At 44.3% G+C, this 21,451-nt stretch overlaps 1 protein-coding gene across 2 annotated transcripts in view; it reads left to right on the forward strand.

Annotated features, from left to right (window-relative positions):
• The window catches only part of runx1 (RUNX family transcription factor 1), a 204,472-nt gene that overhangs the window by 82,613 nt on the left and 100,408 nt on the right, over window positions 1–21,451 (forward strand). For both annotated transcript variants that reach the window (XM_067442274.1, XM_067442275.1), the window contains exon 10: window positions 20,611–20,686. The gene's annotated coding sequence lies outside the window, so the exon portion shown is untranslated. The remainder of the gene's footprint in view (window positions 1–20,610; window positions 20,687–21,451) is intronic.

Raw genomic sequence — 21,451 nt, forward strand, 5'->3', positions numbered from 1 at the left:
TGTGGAAAGTGAAATCTGAATCATGTTGTTTAAATATTTTCTCCCGTTGCTTTTGGCTTACTGTCGGCTTCTCCTCATTCTTCCCCCTTGACTTTATCAGACTTTATGTCTCCACGTCCCCCCGACTGTCTCATAGACAGTAAAGATTGCTTCTGAGCGTCTCCTCAGGTCTATACGGTAATTTCTCTACGTTGCGACAGAGTCGCGCTGGTTATGACGCAATCGTTAGCCTATTTTTACAAAAACAGCTTCTGCGGGGCGCTAGTGTAAGATACAAGGTAATGGAGCCTTTTATACATTGTCGTGTTTCTTTAGAAATAAACAATGGACAGATGGAGTCTTTAAACGCCTCAGATGTAAAGTTATTCACTGTCAAAGTGACTCAAAAATGAATGGGAGTCAATGGGATGTTAACAGCAGGTGATGGCTTGGTTAGCAATGGCCGCCCCTATGGGTGGAACGCTTTCCGAGCACTAGATTACCCCCTTGAAATTTAGACTACAGACACGAGAGCGCAGCGCGGATCATATGCGCGAGTCAGCGCTGACAACAAACATATCGACCTATTTGAGTTCTGCACTGAATGCTGCATTTCAAAGCGATATGGAGGAGATTATGATGATAAACAGTGTTAGAGAGAACTGGCTTTACCAAACAGAGAGAGAAGGTCCGCTCTTGCGCTCTAGTCAAACTGGATATTAACGAAACGCTATTGGCTGTTTCAAAAAAGGGGAGGAGCTGCTAACAGCTGGAGCCGTTTCAGGGGAAATCACGTCAACACATTGAATAATGCGGCGCGTTTCAAAGCACTTCAGTGGGCCTTTAAGGAGCAAAAGAAGATGCTGGACAAGATTAAAAATAGGGTACAATGTACTGTATAAATATGAAGGAATTTTCAGTATTTTTTATTTTATTTTTTTTACAGGTGTTTTACCTGTATTTTGAATTACATGTTGCATTAGTTTGTGTTTTAATGTTAAATTTCCATAAAATTACTGGATAATGTACTGGCAGATTACCAGTACATTATCCGTTTTTATTTTTTACAGTGTGCTGAATTTATCATCATTACTCCAGTCTTCAGTGTCACATGATCCTTCACTAATCATTCTCAGATGAGGAGCTGATGAGCAACACACATTTATGATTATTATTATCAGTGTTAAAAACAGTTCATATAACTGGAAATTGTGACACATTTGATTTTATAGAACGTCCAAAAGAACAGCATTTATTTGAAATGGACTCTTGTATAAATGTCTTTACTGAATTATTGCATTCATTTGCTTTTAAAGTGTAGAATATCTCACTGACGGTACAGTGCATAGAGTTTGTGCTGAATGGAATCAGGAAATCTCCTGCCGGCAGTAAACACACACACACACACACGTTTGTTTTCGTAATATATGGGGTCATTCCATAGGCGTAATGGTTTTTATACTGTACAAACCATATTTTCTATCCCCTTACACTGCCCCTACCCCTAAACCTACCCATCACACACACACACACTGCCCCTAAACCTACCCATCACACACACACACACTGCCCCTAAACCTACCCATCACACACACACACACACACACACACACACACACACACACACACACACACACACACTAAACCTACCCATCACAGGAAACATTCTGCATTTTGACTTTCTCATAAAAACTCCTCCTGTGTGATTTATAAGCCTTTTGAAAAGTGGGGACATGGGTAATGTCCTCATATTTCACCCTCTCCTGTAATACCTGTGTCATACCCATGGCATTATACACATTTGTGTTCTCATATGTCACAAAAACATGCCCACACACACACACACACACAAGGAGATTCTCGACATGCAGCTGGTGGTGAAAAAAACTATGACATTAACCATGACCTTTATATAGAGTGATAAACAAATCTGTTTATTTTGGGATTTTATCTTCACTGCTGCTAAAAAAAAAACATTAAAAAGCCAATTGAGGCATTAGTTTAGTGACTGGAATGTTTTCAAAACATGCACACACACATCCACAAACACACAGAGAGACACACACACACACACACACACACACACACACACACACACACACACACACACACACACACACACACACACACACACACACACACACACAGTGAGAGCTGTACGTAACCAGGAAAACATTCCAGCGCTCAGAGTGTGTCTGTGTTTGCCAGAGAACGACAGGAATCTTCAGTTAATAAAACAATCATCTGAACACTTAAGTCTCACTTAAACGAGTCTCTGTGTCATTCCATGTTTGCCCAGAATCAGCACTATCCAAGTGTGTGTGTGTGTGTGTGTGTGTGTGTGTGTGTGTGTGTGTGTGTGTGTGTGTGTGTGTGTGTGTGTGTGTGTGTGTGTGTGTGTGTGTGTGTCTGTGAGTGTGTGTGTGTCTGTGAGTGTGCATTTGTTTGTCTGTCTGTGGGTGAGTGTGTGTGTGTGTGTGTGTATGTTTGTGTGTGTATTTGTGAGTGAGTGAGTGAGTGAGTGAGTGAGTGAGTGAGTGTGTGTGTGTGTGTGTGTGTGTGTGTGTGTGTGTGTGTGTGTGTGTGTGTGTGTGTGTGTGTGTGTGTGTGTATGTGAGTGTGCGTGTTTTTGTGTGTGAATGTGTCAGTGTCTGTGAGTGTGTGGTGTGTCATGTATGCATGTGTGTGTGTGTGAGGGAGACTGTGCGCGCACATGTGTGTATATTTATTTGTGTGTTTGTTTGTATCTCTGTCTGTGCGTCACTGTCTGTGAGTGTGTGTGTGTGCGTGTGTGTGTCTGTCTTTGTGTGTCTGTCTTTGTGTGTGTGTCTGTGAGTGTGTGTGTGTGTGTGTGTCTGTCTTTGTGTGTGTGTGTGTGTGTGTGTCTCTCTGTGTGTGTGTGTCTTTGTGTGTGTGTGTCTCTGTGTGTGTGTGTGTGTGAGTGTGAGTGTGTGTTAGAGTGTGTGTGTGTGTGTGTGTGTGATGGGTAGGTTTAGGGGTAGGGGCAGTATAAGGGGATGGAATGTAACGGCGTTGATAAACACACTAAAAAGCGATTATGCGTCTTGATAGCACGCCAAAATGGCATACGAGTTGGCGTGTCATACATACGCCATTTCATGAGATCAGTCTGCTGAGAGGAATTGGAGAGCAAGTGTCAGAGCTTTAGCTGCAGCTCTCCTCTCTCCTTTCCTTTCCTCCAGTTGCTGAACTCCTGGCCTGCCGTGACTCAGGGTTTAATAATTATATTCATCATGACTACAGTCTTTACCCACACAGACAATCTACACAGAAAGAAATATGCAAGGAAAGTCCCTGTTTTTATCTCTTAACTTAAACCAGAGGCAGAAGAAACATCTGGACCCTTTAAAGAAAATCTGACATGTTCATTGTGGAGGAACTATTTGATGAAATATGTTCTACTCATCACACCCAGTTGTCATTACTGCAATTTTTATGGATTTGAGTTGTATTTCCTATTATTCTTCATAATGATTTTCCTTCTTATAAACCTGGAAAACACAATAATGTTTTTATTATTTAAATCAATCATAAATTATGTCACTCTTCATGTCATGATTTACACAATTTTAATTAGTCAATGTGCACACTAAAAAACACCAATTTGGGTTGTTTTCAACCCAAGGGCTTGCTAAATACAGAACAGAACACATGCTGGGTTCATTTTACCCAGCAAATTGTGTTGTTCATATAACCCAGCATACACTCTAAAAGTTTAGTTGAAAATGGACAAACACAGCAATTGGGTTGTTTTCAGCAAATATTTAACCTAACTGCTGGGTTTGTCTATTTCCAACCCAACCAAAAACTACCCAAACACTGGGTTGTTACGTCTGTCCCAGGATCTGAGTAACACAAAAACTACCCAAACACTGGGTTGTGACGTCTGACCCAGGATCTGAGTAACACAAAAACTACCCAAACACTGGGTTGTTACGTCTGACCCAGGATCTGGGTAACACAAAAACTACCCAAACACTGGGTTGTTACGTCTGACCCAGGATCTGAGTAACACAAGAACGACCCAAACACTGGGTTGTTACGTCTAACCCAAGATCTGAGTGACACAAAAACTACCCAAACGCTGGGTTGTTACGTCTGACCCAGGATCTGGGTAACACAAAAACGACCCAAACACTTTGTTGTTACGTCTGACCCAGGATCTGAATAACACAAGAACGACCCAAACACTGGGTTGTCACGTCTGACCCAGGATCTGAGTAACACAAAAACTACCCAAACACTGGGTTGTTACGTCTGACCCAGGATCTGGGTAACACAAAAACTACCCAAACACTGGGTTGTTACGTCTGACCCAGGATCTGAGTAACACAAAAACTACCCAAACACTGGGTTGTTACGACTGATCCAGGATCTGGGTAACACAAAAACTACCCAAACACTGGGTTGTTACGTCTGACCCAGGATCTGAGTAACACAAAAACTACCCAAACACTGGGTTGTTACGTCTGACCCAGGATCTGGGTAACACAAAAACTACCCAAACACTGGGTTGTTACGTCTGACCCAGGATCAGAGTAACACAAAAACTACCCAAACACTGGGTTGTTACGTCTGACCCAGGATCTGAGTAACAAAAAAACTACCCAAACACTGGGTTGTTACGTCTGACCCAGGATCTGGGTTACACAAAACTACCCAAACACTTGGTTGTTACGTCTGACCCAGGATCTGGGTTACACAAAACTACCCAAACACTGGGTTGTTACGTCTGACCCAGGATCTGAGTAACACAAAAACTACCCAAACACTGGGTTGTTACGTCTGACCCAGGATCTGAGTAACACAAAAACTACCCAAACACTGGGTTGTTACGACTGGCCCAGGATCTGAGTAACACAAAAACTACCCAAACACTGGGTTGTTACGTCTGACCCAGGATCTGAGTAACACAAAAACTACACAAACACTGGGTTGTTACGTCTGACCCAGGATCTGAGTAACACAAAAACTACCCAAACACTGGGTTGTTACGTCTGACCCAGGATCTGAGTAACACAAAAACTACCCAAACACTGGGTTGTTACGTCTGACCCAGGATCTGAGTTACACAAAAACTACCCAAACACTGGGTTGTTACGTCTGACCCAGGATCTAAGGAACACAAAAACTACCCAAACACTGGGTTGTTACGTCTGACCCAGGATCTAAGGAACACAAAAACTACCCAAACACTGGGTTGTTACGTCTGACCCAGGATCTGGGTAACACAAAAACGACCCAAACACTTTGTTGTTACGTCTGACCCAGGATCTGAGTAACACAAGAACGACCCAAACACTGGGTTGTCACGTCTGACCCAGGATCTGAGTAACACAAAAACTACCCAAACACTGGGTTGTTACGTCTGACCCAGGATCTGGGTAACACAAAAACTACCCAAACACTGGGTTGTTACGTCTGACCCAGGATCTGAGTAACACAAAAACTACCCAAACACTGGGTTGTTACGATTGACCCAGGATCTGGGTAACACAAAAACTACCCAAACACTGGGTTGTTACGTCTGACCCAGGATCTGAGTAACACAAAAACTACCCAAACACTGGGTTGTTACGTCTGACCCAGGATCTGGGTAACACAAAAACTACCCAAACACTGGGTTGTTACGTCTGACCCAGGATCAGAGTAACACAAAAACTACCCAAACACTGGGTTGTTACGTCTGACCCAGGATCTGAGTAACACAAAAACTACCCAAACACTGGGTTGTTACGTCTGACCCAGGATCTGGGTTACACAAAACTACCCAAACACTGGGTTGTGACGTCTGACCCAGGATCTGAGTAACACAAAAACTACCCAAACACTGGGTTGTTACGTCTGTCCCAGGATCTGCGTAACACAAAAACTACCCAAACACTGGGTTGTGACGTCTGACCCAGGATCTGAGTAACACAAAAACTACCCAAACACTGGGTTGTTACGTCTGACCCAGGATCTGGGTAACACAAAAACGACCCAAACACTTTGTTGTTACGTCTGACCCAGGATCTGAGTAACACAAGAACGACCCAAACACTGGGTTGTTACGTCTAACCCAAGATCTGAGTAACACAAAAACTACCCAAACGCTGGGTTGTTACGTCTGACCCAGGATCTGGGTAACACAAAAACGACCCAAACACTTTGTTGTTACGTCTGACCCAGGATCTGAATAACACAAGAACGACCCAAACACTGGGTTGTCACGTCTGACCCAGGATCTGAGTAACACAAAAACTACCCAAACACTGGGTTGTTACGTCTGACCCAGGATCTGGGTAACACAAAAACTACCCAAACACTGGGTTGTTACGTCTGACCCAGGATCTGAGTAACACAAAAACTACCCAAACACTGGGTTGTTACGACTGACCCAGGATCTGGGTAACACAAAAACTACCCAAACACTGGGTTGTTACGTCTGACCCAGGATCTGAGTAACACAAAAACTACCCAAACACTGGGTTGTTACGTCTGACCCAGGATCTGGGTAACACAAAAACTACCCAAACACTGGGTTGTTACGTCTGACCCAGGATCAGAGTAACACAAAAACTACCCAAACACTGGGTTGTTACGTCTGACCCAGGATCTGAGTAACACAAAAACTACCCAAACACTGGGTTGTTACGTCTGACCCAGGATCTGGGTTACACAAAACTACCCAAACACTTGGTTGTTACGTCTGACCCAGGATCTGGGTTACACAAAACTACCCAAACACTGGGTTGTTACGTCTGACCCAGGATCTGAGTAACACAAAAATTACCCAAACACTGGGTTGTTACGTCTGACCCAGGATCTGAGTAACACAAAAACTACCCAAACACTGGGTTGTTACGACTGGCCCAGGATCTGAGTAACACAAAAACTACCCAAACACTGGGTTGTTACGTCTGACCCAGGATCTGAGTAACACAAAAACTACACAAACACTGGGTTGTTACGTCTGACCCAGGATCTGAGTAACACAAAAACTACCCAAACACTGGGTTGTTACGTCTGACCCAGGATCTGAGTAACACAAAAACTACCCAAACACTGGGTTGTTACGTCTGACCCAGGATCTGAGTTACACAAAAACTACCCAAACACTGGGTTGTTACGTCTGACCCAGGATCTAAGGAACACAAAAACTACCCAAACACTGGGTTGTTACGTCTGACCCAGGATCTAAGGAACACAAAAACTACCCAAACACTGGGTTGTTACGTCTGACCCAGGATCTGGGTAACACAAAAACGACCCAAACACTTTGTTGTTACGTCTGACCCAGGATCTGAGTAACACAAGAACGACCCAAACACTGGGTTGTTACGTCTAACCCAAGATCTGAGTAACACAAGAACGACCCAAACGCTGGGTTGTTACGTCTGACCCAGGATCTGGGTAACACAAAAACGACCCAAACACTTTGTTGTTACGTCTGACCCAGGATCTGAGTAACACAAGAACGACCCAAACACTGGGTTGTCACGTCTGACCCAGGATCTGAGTAACACAAAAACTACCCAAACACTGGGTTGTTACGTCTGACCCAGGATCTGGGTAACACAAAAACTACCCAAACACTGGGTTGTTACGTCTGACCCAGGATCTGAGTAACACAAAAACTACCCAAACACTGGGTTGTTACGACTGACCCAGGATCTGGGTAACACAAAAACTACCCAAACACTGGGTTGTTACGTCTGACCCAGGATCTGAGTAACACAAAAACTACCCAAACACTGGGTTGTTACGTCTGACCCAGGATCTGGGTAACACAAAAACTACCCAAACACTGGGTTGTTACGTCTGACCCAGGATCAGAGTAACACAAAAACTACCCAAACACTGGGTTGTTACGTCTGACCCAGGATCTGAGTAACACAAAAACTACCCAAACACTGGGTTGTTACGTCTGACCCAGGATCTGGGTTACACAAAACTACCCAAACACTTGGTTGTTACGTCTGACCCAGGATCTGGGTTACACAAAACTACCCAAACACTGGGTTGTTACGTCTGACCCAGGATCTGAGTAACACAAAAACTACCCAAACACTGGGTTGTTACGTCTGACCCAGGATCTGAGTAACACAAAAACTACCCAAACACTGGGTTGTTACGACTGGCCCAGGATCTGAGTAACACAAAAACTACCCAAACACTGGGTTGTTACGTCTGACCCAGGATCTGAGTAACACAAAAACTACACAAACACTGGGTTGTTACGTCTGACCCAGGATCTGAGTAACACAAAAACTACCCAAACACTGGGTTGTTACGTCTGACCCAGGATCTGAGTAACACAAAAACTACCCAAACACTGGGTTGTTACGTCTGACCCAGGATCTGAGTAACACAAAAACTACCCAAACACTGGGTTGTTACGACTGGCCCAGGATCTGAGTAACACAAAAACTACACAAACACTGGGTTGTTACGTCTGACCCAGGATCTGAGTAACACAAAAACTACACAAACACTGGGTTGTTACGTCTGACCCAGGATCTGAGTAACACAAAAACTACCCAAACACTGGGTTGTTACGTCTGACCCAGGATCTGAGTAACACAAAAACTACCCAAACACTGGGTTGTTACGTCTGACCCAGGATCTGAGTTACACAAAAACTACCCAAACACTGGGTTGTTACGTCTGACCCAGGATCTAAGGAACACAAAAACTACCCAAACACTGGGTTGTTACGTCTAACCCAAGATCTGAGTAACACAAGAACGACCCAAACGCTGGGTTGTTACGTCTGACCCAGGATCTGGGTAACACAAAAACGACCCAAACACTTTGTTGTTACGTCTGACCCAGGATCTGAGTAACACAAGAACGACCCAAACACTGGGTTGCCACGTCTGACCCAGGATCTGAGTAACACAAAAACTACCCAAACACTGGGTTGTTACGTCTGACCCAGGATCTGGGTAACACAAAAACTACCCAAACACTGGGTTGTTACGACTGACCCAGGATCTGGGTAACACAAAAACTACCCAAACACTGGGTTGTTACGTCTGACCCAGGATCTGAGTAACACAAAAACTACCCAAACACTGGGTTGTTACGTCTGACCCAGGATCTGGGTAACACAAAAACTACCCAAACACTGGGTTGTTACGTCTGACCCAGGATCAGAGTAACACAAAAACTACCCAAACACTGGGTTGTTACGTCTGACCCAGGATCTGAGTAACACAAAAACTACCCAAACACTGGGTTGTTACGTCTGACCCAGGATCTGGGTTACACAAAACTACCCAAACACTGGGTTGTGACGTCTGACCCAGGATCTGAGTAACACAAAAACTACCCAAACACTGGGTTGTTACGTCTGTCCCAGGATCTGAGTAACACAAAAACTACCCAAACACTGGGTTGTGACGTCTGACCCAGGATCTGAGTAACACAAAAACTACCCAAACACTGGGTTGTTACGTCTGACCCAGGATCTGGGTAACACAAAAACGACCCAAACACTTTGTTGTTACGTCTGACCCAGGATCTGAGTAACACAAGAACGACCCAAACACTGGGTTGTTACGTCTAACCCAAGATCTGAGTAACACAAAAACTACCCAAACGCTGGGTTGTTACGTCTGACCCAGGATCTGGGTAACACAAAAACGACCCAAACACTTTGTTGTTACGTCTGACCCAGGATCTGAATAACACAAGAACGACCCAAACACTGGGTTGTCACGTCTGACCCAGGATCTGAGTAACACAAAAACTACACAAACACTGGGTTGTTACGTCTGACCCAGGATCTGAGTAACACAAATCTACCCAAACACTGGGTTGTTACGTCTGACCCAGGATCTGAGTAACACAAAAACTACCCAAACACTGGGTTGTTACGTCTGACCCAGGATCTGAGTTACACAAAAACTACCCAAACACTGGGTTGTTACGTCTGACCCAGGATCTAAGGAACACAAAAACTACCCAAACACTGGGTTGTTACGTCTGACCCAGGATCTAAGGAACACAAAAACTACCCAAACACTGGGTTGTTACGTCTGACCCAGGATCTGGGTAACACAAAAACGACCCAAACACTTTGTTGTTACGTCTGACCCAGGATCTGAGTAACACAAGAACGACCCAAACACTGGGTTGTTACGTCTAACCCAAGATCTGAGTAACACAAGAACGACCCAAACGCTGGGTTGTTACGTCTGACCCAGGATCTGGGTAACACAAAAACGACCCAAACACTTTGTTGTTACGTCTGACCCAGGATCTGAGTAACACAAGAACGACCCAAACACTGGGTTGTCACGTCTGACCCAGGATCTGAGTAACACAAAAACTACCCAAACACTGGGTTGTTACGTCTGACCCAGGATCTGGGTAACACAAAAACTACCCAAACACTGGGTTGTTACGTCTGACCCAGGATCTGAGTAACACAAAAACTACCCAAACACTGGGTTGTTACGACTGACCCAGGATCTGGGTAACACAAAAACTACCCAAACACTGGGTTGTTACGTCTGACCCAGGATCTGAGTAACACAAAAACTACCCAAACACTGGGTTGTTACGTCTGACCCAGGATCTGGGTAACACAAAAACTACCCAAACACTGGGTTGTTACGTCTGACCCAGGATCAGAGTAACACAAAAACTACCCAAACACTGGGTTGTTACGTCTGACCCAGGATCTGAGTAACACAAAAACTACCCAAACACTGGGTTGTTACGTCTGACCCAGGATCTGGGTTACACAAAACTACCCAAACACTGGGTTGTGACGTCTGACCCAGGATCTGAGTAACACAAAAACTACCCAAACACTGGGTTGTTACGTCTGTCCCAGGATCTGCGTAACACAAAAACTACCCAAACACTGGGTTGTGACGTCTGACCCAGGATCTGAGTAACACAAAAACTACCCAAACACTGGGTTGTTACGTCTGACCCAGGATCTGGGTAACACAAAAACGACCCAAACACTTTGTTGTTACGTCTGACCCAGGATCTGAGTAACACAAGAACGACCCAAACACTGGGTTGTTACGTCTAACCCAAGATCTGAGTAACACAAAAACTACCCAAACGCTGGGTTGTTACGTCTGACCCAGGATCTGGGTAACACAAAAACGACCCAAACACTTTGTTGTTACGTCTGACCCAGGATCTGAATAACACAAGAACGACCCAAACACTGGGTTGTCACGTCTGACCCAGGATCTGAGTAACACAAAAACTACCCAAACACTGGGTTGTTACGTCTGACCCAGGATCTGGGTAACACAAAAACTACCCAAACACTGGGTTGTTACGTCTGACCCAGGATCTGAGTAACACAAAAACTACCCAAACACTGGGTTGTTACGACTGACCCAGGATCTGGGTAACACAAAAACTACCCAAACACTGGGTTGTTACGTCTGACCCAGGATCTGAGTAACACAAAAACTACCCAAACACTGGGTTGTTACGTCTGACCCAGGATCTGGGTAACACAAAAACTACCCAAACACTGGGTTGTTACGTCTGACCCAGGATCAGAGTAACACAAAAACTACCCAAACACTGGGTTGTTACGTCTGACCCAGGATCTGAGTAACACAAAAACTACCCAAACACTGGGTTGTTACGTCTGACCCAGGATCTGGGTTACACAAAACTACCCAAACACTTGGTTGTTACGTCTGACCCAGGATCTGGGTTACACAAAACTACCCAAACACTGGGTTGTTACGTCTGACCCAGGATCTGAGTAACACAAAAACTACCCAAACACTGGGTTGTTACGTCTGACCCAGGATCTGAGTAACACAAAAACTACCCAAACACTGTGTTGTTACGACTGGCCCAGGATCTGAGTAACACAAAAACTACCCAAACACTGGGTTGTTACGTCTGACCCAGGATCTGAGTAACACAAAAACTACACAAACACTGGGTTGTTACGTCTGACCCAGGATCTGAGTAACACAAAAACTACCCAAACACTGGGTTGTTACGTCTGACCCAGGATCTGAGTAACACAAAAACTACCCAAACACTGGGTTGTTACGTCTGACCCAGGATCTGAGTTACACAAAAACTACCCAAACACTGGGTTGTTACGTCTGACCCAGGATCTAAGGAACACAAAAACTACCCAAACACTGGGTTGTTACGTCTGACCCAGGATCTAAGGAACACAAAAACTACCCAAACACTGGGTTGTTACATCTGACCCAGGATCTGGGTAACACAAAAACGACCCAAACACTTTGTTGTTACGTCTGACCCAGGATCTGAGTAACACAAGAACGACCCAAACACTGGGTTGTTACGTCTAACCCAAGATCTGAGTAACACAAGAACGACCCAAACGCTGGGTTGTTACGTCTGACCCAGGATCTGGGTAACACAAAAACGACCCAAACACTTTGTTGTTACGTCTGACCCAGGATCTGAGTAACACAAGAACGACCCAAACACTGGGTTGTCACGTCTGACCCAGGATCTGAGTAACACAAAAACTACCCAAACACTGGGTTGTTACGTCTGACCCAGGATCTGGGTAACACAAAAACTACCCAAACACTGGGTTGTTACGTCTGACCCAGGATCTGAGTAACACAAAAACTACCCAAACACTGGGTTGTTACGACTGACCCAGGATCTGGGTAACACAAAAACTACCCAAACACTGGGTTGTTACGTCTGACCCAGGATCTGAGTAACACAAAAACTACCCAAACACTGGGTTGTTACGTCAGACCCAGGATCTGGGTAACACAAAAACTACCCAAACACTGGGTTGTTACGTCTGACCCAGGATCAGAGTAACACAAAAACTACCCAAACACTGGGTTGTTACGTCTGACCCAGGATCTGAGTAACACAAAAACTACCCAAACACTGGGTTGTTACGTCTGACCCAGGATCTGGGTTACACAAAACTACCCAAACACTTGGTTGTTACGTCTGACCCAGGATCTGGGTTACACAAAACTACCCAAACACTGGGTTGTTACGTCTGACCCAGGATCTGAGTAACACAAAAACTACCCAAACACTGGGTTGTTACGTCTGACCCAGGATCTGAGTAACACAAAAACTACCCAAACACTGGGTTGTTACGACTGGCCCAGGATCTGAGTAACACAAAAACTACCCAAACACTGGGTTGTTACGTCTGACCCAGGATCTGAGTAACACAAAAACTACACAAACACTGGGTTGTTACGTCTGACCCAGGATCTGAGTAACACAAAAACTACCCAAACACTGGGTTGTTACGTCTGACCCAGGATCTGAGTAACACAAAAACTACCCAAACACTGGGTTGTTACGTCTGACCCAGGATCTGAGTAACACAAAAACTACCCAAACACTGGGTTGTTACGACTGGCCCAGGTTCTGAGTAACACAAAAACTACCCAAACACTGGGTTGTTACGTCTGACCCAGGATCTGAGTAACACAAAAACTACACAAACACTGGGTTGTTACGTCTGACCCAGGATCTGAGTAACACAAAAACTACCCAAACACTGGGTTGTTACGTCTGACCCAGGATCTGAGTAACACAAAAACTACCCAAACACTGGGTTGTTACGTCTGACCCAGGATCTGAGTTACACAAAAACTACCCAAACACTGGGTTGTTACGTCTGACCCAGGATCTAAGGAACACAAAAACTCCCCAAACACTGGGTTGTTACGTCTAACCCAAGATCTGAGTAACACAAGAACGACCCAAACGCTGGGTTGTTACGTCTGACCCAGGATCTGGGTAACACAAAAACGACCCAAACACTTTGTTGTTACGTCTGACCCAGGATCTGAGTAACACAAGAACGACCCAAACACTGGGTTGTCACGTCTGACCCAGGATCTGAGTAACACAAAAACTACCCAAACACTGGGTTGTTACGTCTGACCCAGGATCTGGGTAACACAAAAACTACCCAAACACTGGGTTGTTACGACTGACCCAGGATCTGGGTAACACAAAAACTACCCAAACACTGGGTTGTTACGTCTGACCCAGGATCTGAGTAACACAAAAACTACCCAAACACTGGGTTGTTACGTCTGACCCAGGATCTGGGTAACACAAAAACTACCCAAACACTGGGTTGTTACGTCTGACCCAGGATCAGAGTAACACAAAAACTACCCAAACACTGGGTTGTTACGTCTGACCCAGGATCTGAGTAACACAAAAACTACCCAAACACTGGGTTGTTACGTCTGACCCAGGATCTGGGTTACACAAAACTACCCAAACACTGGGTTGTGACGTCTGACCCAGGATCTGAGTAACACAAAAACTACCCAAACACTGGGTTGTTACGTCTGTCCCAGGATCTGAGTAACACAAAAACTACCCAAACACTGGGTTGTGACGTCTGACCCAGGATCTGAGTAACACAAAAACTACCCAAACACTGGGTTGTTACGTCTGACCCAGGATCTGGGTAACACAAAAACGACCCAAACACTTTGTTGTTACGTCTGACCCAGGATCTGAGTAACACAAGAACGACCCAAACACTGGGTTGTTACGTCTAACCCAAGATCTGAGTAACACAAAAACTACCCAAACGCTGGGTTGTTACGTCTGACCCAGGATCTGGGTAACACAAAAACGACCCAAACACTTTGTTGTTACGTCTGACCCAGGATCTGAATAACACAAGAACGACCCAAACACTGGGTTGTCACGTCTGACCCAGGATCTGAGTAACACAAAAACTACCCAAACACTGGGTTGTTACGTCTGACCCAGGATCTGGGTAACACAAAAACTACCCAAACACTGGGTTGTTACGTCTGACCCAGGATCTGAGTAACACAAAAACTACCCAAACACTGGGTTGTTACGTCTGACCCAGGATCTGAGTAACACAAAAACTACCCAAACACTGGGTTGTTACGTCTGACCCAGGATCTGAGTAACACAAAAACTACCCAAACACTGGGTTGTTACGTCTGACCCAGGATCTGAGTAACACAAAAACTACACAAACACTGGGTTGTTACGTCTGACCCAGGATCTGAGTAACACAAAAACTACCCAAACACTGGGTTGTTACGTCTGACCCAGGATCTGAGTAACACAAAAACTACCCAAACACTGGGTTGTTACGTCTGACCCAGGATCTGAGTTACACAAAAACTACCCAAACACTGGGTTGTTACGTCTGACCCAGGATCTAAGGAACACAAAAACTACCCAAACACTGGGTTGTTACGTCTGACCCAGGATCTAAGGAACACAAAAACTACCCAAACACTGGGTTGTTACGTCTGACCCAGGATCTGGGTAACACAAAAACGACCCAAACACTTTGTTGTTACGTCTGACCCAGGATCTGAGTAACACAAGAACGACCCAAACACTGGGTTGTTACGTCTAACCCAGGATCTGAGTAACACAAAAACTACCCAAACACTGGGTTGTTACGACTGACCCAGGATCTGGGTAACACAAAAACTACCCAAACACTGGGTTGTTACGTCTGACCCAGGATCTGAGTAACACAAAAACTACCCAAACACTGGGTTGTTACGTCTGACCCAGGATCTGGGTAACACAAAAACTACCCAAACACTGGGTTGTTACGTCTGACCCAGGATCAGAGTAACACAAAAACTACCCAAACACTGGGTTGTTACGTCTGACCCAGGATCTGAGTAACACAAAAACTACCCAAACACTGGGTTGTTACGTCTGACCCAGGATCTGGGTTACACAAAACTACCCAAACACTTGGTTGTTACGTCTGACCCAGGATCTGAGTAACACAAAAACTACCCAAACACTGGGTTGTTACGTCTGACCCAGGATCTGAGTAACACAAAAACTACCCAAACACTGGGTTGTTACGTCTGACCCAGGATCTGAGTAACACAAAAACTACCCAAACACTGGGTTGTTACGACTGGCCCAGGATCTGAGTAACACAAAAACTACCCAAACACTGGGTTGTTACGTCTGACCCAGGATCTGAGTAACACAAAAACTACACAAACACTGGGTTGTTACGTCTGACCCAGGATCTGAGTAACACAAAAACTACCCAAACACTGGGTTGTTACGTCTGACCCAGGATCTGAGTAACACAAAAACTACCCAAACACTGGGTTGTTACGTCTGACCCAGGATCTGAGTTACACAAAAACTACCCAAACACTGGGTTGTTACGTCTGACCCAGGATCTAAGGAACACAAAAACTACCCAAACACTGGGTTGTTACGTCTAACCCAAGATCTGAGTAACACAAGAACGACCCAAACGCTGGGTTGTTACGTCTGACCCAGGATCTGGGTAACACAAAAACGACCCAAACACTTTGTTGTTACGTCTGACCCAGGATCTGAGTAACACAAGAACGACCCAAACACTGGGTTGTCACGTCTGACCCAAGATCTGAGTAACACAAGAACGACCCAAACGCTGGGTTGTTACGTCTGACCCAGGATCTGGGTAACACAAAAACGACCCAAACACTTTGTTGTTACGTCTGACCCAGGATCTGAGTAACACAAGAACGACCCAAACACTGGGTTGTCACGTCTGACCCAGGATCTGAGTAACACAAAAACTACCCAAACACTGGGTTGTTACGTCTGACCCAGGATCTGGGTAACACAAAAACTACCCAAACACTGGGTTGTTACGTCTGACCCAGGATCTGAGTAACACAAAAACTACCCAAACACTGGGTTGTTACGACTGACCCAGGATCTGGGTAACACAAAAACTACCCAAACACTGGGTTGTTACGTCTGACCCAGGATCTGAGTAACACAAAAACTACCCAAACACTGGGTTGTTACGTCTGACCCAGGATCTGGGTAACACAAAAACTACCCAAACACTGGGTTGTTACGTCTGACCCAGGATCAGAGTAACACAAAAACTACCCAAACACTGGGTTGTTACGTCTGACCCAGGATCTGAGTAACACAAAAACTACCCAAACACTGGGTTGTTACGTCTGACCCAGGATCTGGGTTACACAAAACTATCCAAACACTTGGTTGTTACGTCTGACCCAGGATCTGGGTTACACAAAACTACCCAAACACTGGGTTGTTACGTCTGACCCAGGATCTGAGTAACACAAAAACTACCCAAACACTGGGTTGTTACGTCTGACCCAGGATCTGAGTAACACAAAAACTACCCAAACACTGGGTTGTTACGACTGGCCCAGGATCTGAGTAACACAAAAACTACCCAAACACTGGGTTGTTACGTCTGACCCAGGATCTGAGTAACACAAAAACTACACAAACACTGGGTTGTTACGTCTGACCCAGGATCTGAGTAACACAAAAACTACCCAAACACTGGGTTGTTACGTCTGACCCAGGATCTGAGTAACACAAAAACTACCCAAACACTGGGTTGTTACGTCTGACCCAGGATCTGAGTAACACAAAAACTACCCAAACACTGGGTTGTTACAACTGGCCCAGGATCTGAGTAACACAAAAACTACCCAAACACTGGGTTGTTACGTCTGACCCAGGATCTGAGTAACACAAAAACTACACAAACACTGGGTTGTTACGTCTGACCCAGGATCTGAGTAACACAAAAACTACCCAAACACTGGGTTGTTACGTCTGACCCAGGATCTGAGTAACACAAAAACTACCCAAACACTGGGTTGTTACGTCTGACCCAGGATCTGAGTTACACAAAAACTACCCAAACACTGGGTTGTTACGTCTGACCCAGGATCTAAGGAACACAAAAACTACCCAAACACTGGGTTGTTACGTCTGACCCAGGATCTAAGGAACACAAAAACTACCCAAACACTGAAATAATAATCAATAAAAAAAGGCTCAACCCATTTTTTAATGATTTTTTAGAGTGTAACTAATAGTGTTAAGTGTTAATCCTAAATTATTAAATGTGAAAAATGTAATTTTCGGCATATACAGGAGGAGGCAGGAACAAGCATTAGTTATTTATTAATAATAAATGTGACATTTATAAGTGTCAAACTAATGTTATCTACCATTTAAAGCTTTTTTACTCTTTCCGATTCTCTCTTTCTGGTCCATGTTTTAAGAAGCATCACATGGATGGTCATGCAGGAATGTCTCCGGCCAATGAAACGAGGAGGGTTTTTCTCAGGGATGAGGATATGCGATGGGAACACAGCATGACGTGTGTGTGTCTGTGTGTGTGTGTGTGTGTGTGTGTGTGTCGGACAGCTGTGTGTCCCAGACATCAAATACAATAAATAAATAACAGATACAGTAGACAGCCCTCCTACTCTCCTTTCTCAGCTCGAAACACTCGAGCAAATGTGATGTTTTCTGGCTTGTAAGAAAAACTGAACCCTCGATTTTAGGTTCCTTACATAACCATTTCAGCGTCAGGTTAATAATGCTGCTTCTCTTTTATTCTCTGTTGCCAAATGCAGTCTGAGAGCAGTTTGATTCGCTGTCAACATCTACACAACTTACAATAGAACGCCACACAGTAACTTTTCCAAATTGCACCAAGCAAAAATCAATCCTAATCATTACAAAAAGTAAAGATCAAGCACTTAACAAGGTCTATGTGCGTTCATTCGAATAGTTTGTTTTCCCCCACTGCAAAAAACGGATATGACATATTTGTGTGTGTTTTTAATAATGCCGACCGAGTCTGTATAGCCTATATTACTACTACAAGGGATGTGCTCTGAAATTACACCAGGATTGCATAATCACGTCGGAAAGGTCTCCCGTCTTTACAAATACGCTTGTGCGAAGACTAACACAAATGTCCTTTAGCAAAAAAAGGTAAAACAACGATGTCGGACGATTTTGAAGTTGGAGATTTTTTTGGTAAAGGCCATTTGTAATTTTGTCTACGTCTAGCGTGACCTTTCCAACGTGATCACGTAATCCGTGGCGCTCTGCAGAGCAGCCCAAGATGAGCAAAGTATATTAAATTATTAATGCTAGAGGTCAGAGGAGAATGGGCCGACTGATACAAGCTGATGGAAGAGCAACTTTGACTGAAATAACCACTCGTTACAACCGAGGTATGCAGCAAAGCATTTGTAAAGCCACAACACACAAAACCTTGAGGCGGATGGGCTACAACAGCAGAAGACCCCACCGGGTATCACTCATCTCCACTACAAATAGGAAAAAGAGGCGACAATTTACACAAGCTCACCAAAATAGGACAGTTGAAGACTGGAAAAATGTTGCCTGGTCTGATGAGTCTTGATTTCTGTTGAGACATTCAGATGGTAGAGTCAGAATTTGGCGTAAACAGAATGAGAGCATGGATCCATCAAGCCTTGTTACCACTGTGCAGGCTGGTGGTGGTGGTGGTGTAATGGTGTGGGGATGTTTTCTTGGCACACTTTAGGCCCTTTAGTGCCAATTGGGCATCGTTTAAATGCCGTCGTTCTGACCATGTCCATCCCTTTATGACCACCATGTCCACCCTTTCATACAACGACGGCGATGTCAGCCATGTATATTCAGGCGCCATCCAGCTCGTCGGGGGCTGGGGTTAGGTGTCTTGCTCATGGACACTTCGACACTTGGTCAGGTGGAACTGGGGATTGAACCACCAACCTTCTGGTTTGTAGACAACCTACATGAACCACTGAGCCACTCCTGCCCCTACAACAATGAGTTGACTGTACTAAAATGGCCGCCACAGTCACCAGATCTCAACCCAATAGAGCATCTTTGGGATGTGGTGGAACGGGAGCTTCGTGCCCTGGATGTGCATCCCACAAATCTCCATCAACTGCAAGATGCTCTCCTATCAATATGGGCCAACATTTCTAAAGAATGCTTTCAGCAGCTTGTTGAATCAATGCCACGTAGAATTAAGGCAGTTCTGAAGGCGAAAGGGGTCAAACACAGTATTAGTGTGTGTTCCTAATAATCCTTGAGGTGAGTGTGTAACAAAATATCACATTCACAAATTATTCTTTTTGGACTCTTCGTTTATTCGAAATCCAAAATTCGAGATTCGAAACGGAGCTCAACTGTTTCAGCACAATCAAGCGGACATTCTACAACACTGACGTCTGTACGCGTGTCCGCTTGCTGGGCTGAAACCTGACTCCAGATCAGGAGGGATAGCAGCTGCTCCTGCACGCCGATACCTCCTAAAGCACTCCGCCCACCACTCCCAAACCTCCCGTCCAAACGGTCGCGAGCACCGCCAGGACACAGGTGTGGGTGTGTTTGGCATGTGCTGGAGGCGTGCTGCAGGTGTACATGTGCCAATTTGGGGCCGTCTAAGCTGGAGGTGGACGCAGGTGTGTGGCTAAGAGATAATAGGTGCTTGAGGGGTTGAGGGGGGCGTTTATGCTCTTTGGACAAAATGAAACGTCCTAATCATGATAGGAAAGAGTCTTGCACGATATCATGACCCACTTGGACGTGTAATGCAATGCCTTTATTAAGGGCAGGTGAGACGGTAATGAGTCCTGCAATTATGATGACGCCTGTCATGCCAAACGCATAATGCAGTTTGATTTGATCCAGGTAACGCAATCGGTTTGAGAAAAATATTCTGTTGTTGAACGTTCAATGTATTTGCATGTGAAATTTGGATGTTATGAGAGTTTATTGTTGGTAAACACTCTTCTATTGTGTCTCACGCAGAATCAACAGATTAAAATGATATGAAAGGCGCCATGCAACATGCAAAATGCATAATGAAGTCTACGATTTGAAGCAGGTAGGACCTTCAAAGGTACAATGTTTTCTTTTAAAATAACTTTTTGTCTCTCAGTCATCTAATGTGACATTTAATTCTCGGTTTAATCAAATGTCTGGTGCTAAATGTACACTTGAGTTGCACTTGAAAATATATACAGGCCATTGCACTAGACACCAAAATAATTGTCTTATATTTAGTTTTCTAATGCAATGACATTTAAATGTGGCTTAAATCCCCTCTTATCTCACTGGATATTTTCTCACTGGATGTTTTTAGACCCAACAACCATTCATAATGAGGCTTTATTGTCAGCAAATACTGCATTTCATTTTCTGTTTGTCTTGAAGTCAACAGTTTGAAATGATATAAAGCATCATGCGACATAAAAAATGTATAATGAAGTCTACGATTAAAAGCAGTAATGCATGCAATTCACTTTCAAATAACTTATTGGCTCTTTATTATCAAATATGCCATTTAATATTCATTGCAGTCGAATGTCAGATTGAAATTATGCTTAAAATGTCAATTCATTAGGCAACAAATCATCAAACACTCTCAATTTGGGTTGTTTTCAACACAAGGGCTGGGTAAATATAGGACAAAACACATGTTGGGTTAATTTTACCCAACATATCCAACACTTAATAATAAAGCAGTAGGTAGTGCATGTCATTCGCTTGTAAAGAACTTGTCGCATCTTGATCATCACAAACACAAATTTATTTTGATTGAGTTAAATTTAAAAATATATGAGTGGCATTGCATTAGGCAATAAATCGT

This window comes from Pseudorasbora parva, chromosome 4, assembly GCF_024679245.1.
Source record: "Pseudorasbora parva isolate DD20220531a chromosome 4, ASM2467924v1, whole genome shotgun sequence".
NCBI lineage: Eukaryota > Metazoa > Chordata > Actinopteri > Cypriniformes > Gobionidae > Pseudorasbora > Pseudorasbora parva.